This window comes from Hyperolius riggenbachi, unplaced genomic scaffold (genome assembly GCF_040937935.1).
Source record: "Hyperolius riggenbachi isolate aHypRig1 unplaced genomic scaffold, aHypRig1.pri scaffold_568, whole genome shotgun sequence".
Classification (NCBI taxonomy): Eukaryota; Metazoa; Chordata; class Amphibia; order Anura; family Hyperoliidae; genus Hyperolius; species Hyperolius riggenbachi.
In genome coordinates, this window is record NW_027152779.1 from 13065 (window position 1) to 19132 (window position 6068).

At 40.5% G+C, this 6068-nt stretch overlaps 1 long non-coding RNA gene across 1 annotated transcript; it reads left to right on the forward strand.

Annotated features, from left to right (window-relative positions):
- Positions 1 to 481: 481 nt before the first annotated feature.
- LOC137543940 (uncharacterized) lies at positions 482 to 5476 on the forward strand. The gene is made up of 2 exons (XR_011025667.1): positions 482 to 1964; positions 4086 to 5476. It is a non-coding gene; the product is annotated as an uncharacterized lncRNA (long non-coding RNA).
- Positions 5477 to 6068: the final 592 nt, after the last annotated feature.

Below are 6068 nucleotides of genomic sequence, written 5' to 3' on the forward strand. Positions count from 1 at the left end.
ATAGCAAGGCTCATGCCTGAGCATCCCCAAGATGCAATCGGGAAAATGGGTGGAGCTATGAGTATAAGAAAGAGAGATTTCCCTTGCTCTGATGGGACTCTCCACTACTGACGAGTTGTGTGATGTTGTGTATGCGCTGCCTCCTGACGATCGCTGGTCCCCCGATACGGAGTGATGATGCAATATCCGGTAATGTATTGATTCTTTACTCTATTACTTATCCATGATTCACTGCTATACCTGTAAATAATGTAAATAATTGAATAAATATCCTAATACAGTGTGAAGTCGTAAGCTATGTATTTACCTAGTCTGTGTGCTAGTGTGAGTCGAGTGTGAGGCCTTAGCAACGCCAAAAACATAGCATTACATAAATGGCGACGAGGATGACTTTTGACCTCTGAAATATATTGCCTATGATTCTGTGGGTCTCTGGGTGTAATTTTGCAAAATTTGGCATTTCGCCAGTTAGTGGGGCAATTAATCTTAATCTTTGTAAAATTGCCCCTGTATGGTATATTGACTTGATACTTGATATATATATATATCTTAGGACAGATTACAGGTGTGGGCAAAGTTTGGAGTCGATAGCTCCTCCCACTTAGTTTCAAGTCAAGATATCTTTTGAACTAAGCAAAATTTATCTGTGGGAAGTTTGACCATTGGTGTCTAGAAGTTGAGGGGCACCTCTGGTCAAAGCCACGCCCAGTTGGCAGTGTGCCAAAAGTAAGGCAATATGTTTAAGAAAAAGGCCAAATGCCTAAAAGAACCTGCGGAGATCCCCGGCTGGACCGAGTCTCCGTATAATATTATAGCAGTGGAATTAGCTAGCCATGGGTTGGCAGAATCATGGGATAAGCAGTTAAAAGAATCAGAACCGGTTGATTTAGTTCAAGTACTTGAAAAACTCCCTGCCAAGGTAGGTGATGCAGTTACCCTAGCTAGAAGGAGCTGGGTGTTGGCCTCTGCATATCGTGGTGTGCACAAGCGATTGCAGAAGGCGTTCCAGGATCAAGAAAAGGCAGAACAGGCTCAACTTGAGGTTGAGGGACGCTGCCTGATGCTGGAATATAGTGGTTCCCCGTTAAAGCGGGTGATGTTGTTGCTCTCTCTAGATGTAGATAAGACTCTAGGGGGGGTTCCCCGTTGAAGCGGGTGATGTTGTTGCTCTCTCTAGATGTAGATAAGACTCTAGAGGGGGGCCCTGTTAAGGCGGGGCATGATGTCGCTCTCAGGCGGCATAGTGGGATGTTGTTGACAGCTTATAGAAAGCTTCAACAAAGATTGTGTAGGTTGAAAGAATCAGAATCCCTCAATGTTGTTACTTTACTTGAGGGTATTCCTGTTGGAAAAAGGGTAGTCCTGTTAGAAAAAGGAACTAGAGTAGGATGACAGAGTGATAGTTGCACAAGTGTCATCACAGGCAGCTGCAGATAAATACCAACATGTAACAGAATCTGCAGCTGGTAAAATAAATGTACTGGAGGAAGTAGCTGGGGAAGAGGCTCCTGTGATGACACATTTTGGATTGTTATCAGTGGAGCAGGGAGCTTCTGTAAATAAAAGGAAGCCAAACTCTGCCACTGATCATTGCACAAGAAATAGGACAATGTGCATTGAACTGGAATTGGAAGTGTTTAGCACAAATGTATTTTGTTCCATTTGAAAAGATTAGGAATAGCTGGGAACTTTCTTTAGGTTGTTACTGCTGTTTTTGTCCCTCTTAAGGAAAACCCCATATTTTTAATGATAAAATATGGATGGGAAAAAGGGGCAGAGAGTAACCTGACAGTGAATCTCAGCTTTTACTACTACGGTTTTTAATACAGTCTGTGTCTTTGTTGGTAGATTTCGGAGTATAATCTTGGAGTGCTGTGTTTAAACTTGTAAAGCAAATTCCTTAAAGTGACAGTATCTGACTGCACTGGCAGAATTGAAATGGTAATATAATCTGGACAAGACAGGTGGGTTAACATTGTTGTTTCTAGTGAATGTTTTATATGGTGAATCCGTTATAGCGAGTCCTGATTAATCGTGTATTCATATGTCTGGTTTTTGTTTAATTGAATGCATAGAGGAATGTTTTTTAAAAAAATGCATTTGTGCACGGGAGGTGAGTGCTCCTAGGGAATGTGTGTGAGCCAGTGAGTGTTTGAGATGCTGCTCTCCTCAACTGGGGGTGCTTGGCAAGCATTATTTTTTTTCATTCAGGAGTACATGCTGTAAAAAAAAAAATATTGACCTTTAACTCTTACTTCATGGGATATGCATCTTGTTTGATAAAATAAATGGTTAAAGAGGTGAGAAATAGTAAAGCAACTTTCTTGTGTGCGTGTGCGTTGTGTGTTTGGTGCAGCACTGTGCGTTGTGCTGGGTTTTGCTAGAACTTCCAAATCCCTGCAAATGCTCATTTTTTTTTTTTTTTTTGGTTACAGGGTTAAATGTGATTATGATGTCACGGTGACATCTGTGCCAGCAAAACTTTTCCCCTGGTTTCTAGCTATAATTGTGCAGGAGTGAAATTGTTTACCTGTTGAGCTGAAAGCTAGATTAGATGAGACTGTGTGAAAGAAATAGAACTGTGAAGTCTATTATGGCAATGTAGCATGAAAATATTGCGTAATTAGACTGAAAAACTTTTTTATATAATATGCCTGTGTCTCTGCGTCTATTCAGAGTTTTTTTTTTTTTTTTTTTTTTGCACTGCACATGTGCAGGGAGGGGCGCAGAAACACTGGGGAAAAGTTGAGGGGGGATAGGGCCAGAGGCGGCCAGCGTGTGCGCAACGGTGTATGAGGGCACGCGCGTGGCGGGTGCATGTGCACAGCGGGCACATGCATGCGCAGCGAAAGGCCTAGCTTGGTTTTTTTTTTTAAACGGGCCAAGGTCATTAGTTACTAAATGAGATTTGTTTGTCTTGCAGAGAAATGTCTGGTTTCTCTAGGGTTGAATGTTGTACTGATTAGCTGAATGGCGTGAAGTGGCAGAATGTGTTGATGATGAAGTGTGAATTGAGTTGTTTCTAATGAATTGTATGAAGTTTGCTTTGAGACCTTACTGATATAGTGTATTATATGTTTAAGAATACCTCTGTTAAAGATGCTAGAATGTATGCATATGCTAGTTTAGAATAATACAAACTGTGAAGATAACAGATTTTTGTTTATACCAGAAACTAGCTGGTGGGGTGGTTAAAGTAGAAACGATTTCTTATTGAAAAATGCATAAGGATGCGGTAGCTCCATATAGGGGAAAACCTGTATCAGCTGGGTTGGATTTGCATGCTTTAGAAGTTGTTATCATTAACCCCTCACAGGTTACAACCATTCCCACAGGTATAGGATGTAAAATACCTGACTAACATTATGGGCAAATAGCTACCCAATTCAGTTTTGCTCAGAAAGGAGCTATAGTAATAGGAGGAGTAATTGACTCCGACTATCAAGAATAAATTAAAGTGATCATGATTAACCTGGGAAATAGTGAGTTAATTATTGGAAGAGGAGAGAGGATGGGTTAAAGTTTTTAGGGGAGGACACTGTGTATACACAGGCCAAAGAGTTGTATAGCCCAGGTTCTCCTGAGGGCCCTTTTACACTTAATGCGCTGGTATGCATTAGTAGTAGTACGCATACAATTTTGTTGTTGTTTGTTTTTTCTTGTTTTTTGTTGTTGTTGTTTTTTCCCCAATGGCAATGCACTGTGAAAAGATTTCAATGTTTTTTCAGTGTATGGTGTGAAAGAGGCCATAGGGGGACACGGACGCTGGACTGTACATCAGTTGTTATTTTTTGATTACAGTTAACAGCAGCTGATTAAGTGTAAAGGGACCCTAATTCCTTTATTTGTAGAGAGGGAAGCCCATCAGTAAAGGGTGATGAATATTTTGGTTCTACTAATACAGTAAAGGTTGGAGCTAAAATGTGGGTCAGAATCCCCAAGGACCGCCTCCTCCAGCAGATGTGATTGCAGTAGGCAAGGACCGAACTCTGCTGGAGGCCAGAACAGGAAAAGTGGGAATATATCCTACAGGAAAAAAAATGTTATTTGCAAGAATAAGTCACACTTGTTTGGGTTTTTTGCAGATTGATCTCCATGTCTATGGCATTGTCCTTGGAATCCTTGGTATCGTGTGGTTGGAAAGCTGTTGCGTTAATGCAAGGACTTCAGGTATTCGAGTAACCGATACAGGGGATCCACGGTGACTTTCGTGTAGGGAAATAAAACCAAGAGTTGTCTACAGAGAAACTTTACCAGTAATGCTAGGCAAGCATGTGACGTTCTCAATGTTACTTTCAATGGAACATGTCTCGGTGGGGCCTACTTTGATATTTGTGGATATGATGGATGCTAAAGTGGACCCTGGGCATATAAAGAGACTACCTTCCACTTGTGTAAAGGTGGGGCAACATGCCTAAAAGACTGTGATTCATGCTAAAATCACGTTTCCAGCTGCCATAAACTGTTCTAAACCACACCAAATACGGAGAGAGTGGTATGACACTTTGTTAGGAGGATATGGGACATTGACTGGAACTCTTAATAGTCTTGATATTGAAACATTAGCAAATAGATTGCATAACGCTGGAAGTAAAATAAATGATGTCTTAACTTTACAAGCTAAATAGATGCCAACTATATGGGCGCCATTTAAAATTACAAGCTAAAATAGATGATGATTTGCTTGACTTAATTAACGCAAGTGCCTCTGTTATGTATGAAACAGATGTTGATATAACTAGAATTGTAAACTGGACTATCTGGTCCATGCAAACCTTACAACAGCAACAACAGAAAGGGTTATTTCAAACTAGGTTGTTGACTGGATGTGAGGTGGTTTGGAGGACCGTGTTCAGTTCCATGATAAGAACTGATCACTGGATAGATATCAAAGCACCTAAAGTGATGTGCAATGATACATTTTGCATGGGACAATTGACACTTTACAATGTTACTAAAAGTAGTATAATGTGTAAGAATGTTATTTTGCCATTATTAATTGGGCCAGAAGGTGATCAGCACTTCTGGGTACCTACGTTTTATGGACAGGTTATTGATGACAGCAACAGAACAGATGATTTGACTTTTTGTGATAATACTTTAAACAGTAAAATATGTAAGTTACAGTCTACTGCATATGAACCTTGTTTGTTACAGAACACTGTAAACAAATGTGGGTGGACCATAATGCCTATAACATACCGCTGGATGGTGGAAATAACACCTCAAGTGGTATGTGTAGTGACAGATCATCAGGTGGTCCCTAAAATGAGGGTGCCTTTTGCAGGATGCATACACAATATCACTGTATTCCAATGGGAAAATGAAACTTTTATGTTGATGCCTGATATAGCGTTAACTACAAAGGTTTCCTGGCAAGGCCAAGGTTTGGAAGTTCCCAATTGGGATCTAAACCTGACTAAACTAAAGCGGATTGTTGAAAAATCTAACGGAAGTGAAAAAGTGCTATTAAAAAGTTGAATAGAAGTATAATCGTACACCAGCTCAGTACTGCCGTGATTGCAAACAAAATTGTTAAAGTGGGCTCTGCCATAGCAGATGCCACCTCTCACCATTGGTGGGATGTATTTATGGGTTATTCGCCATCAGCAGAAACAATGATGAAGTGTATAGTTCATCCTATTTTTTGATTGTAATGATTGTTATAGTTATCCTATCCAGATGGAACTGGTATGTGGCATATGGGATCTGTTGTAAGAGGAAAAAAGTTGTCATGGTTTCATATGTTAATGGTCATCACTAAGGACCGAATGTGATACAAGTCTGAAGAGTCTGTGTGAATGACTGGCTGTTAGGTAAGAAACACATTAGCAAGCTAGTCTGTAGGCAGATAGGACATATTTTGATCTTTTAGTAGTGATGGACCATTCTCCATAAGAAAACCATTGACAGAAGAACAAAAGGTTACTGCAAGTTATAAAAACATACGGCTGTGCGCTGTGTTCACGCGGTTATCACGAGGGATGAATCATACTTCCACGTTGTGGATAGGCTGAAGGACGAACCCACCCAGTCACAACAAGTACTGAGCATGCGTGGCACGTGAT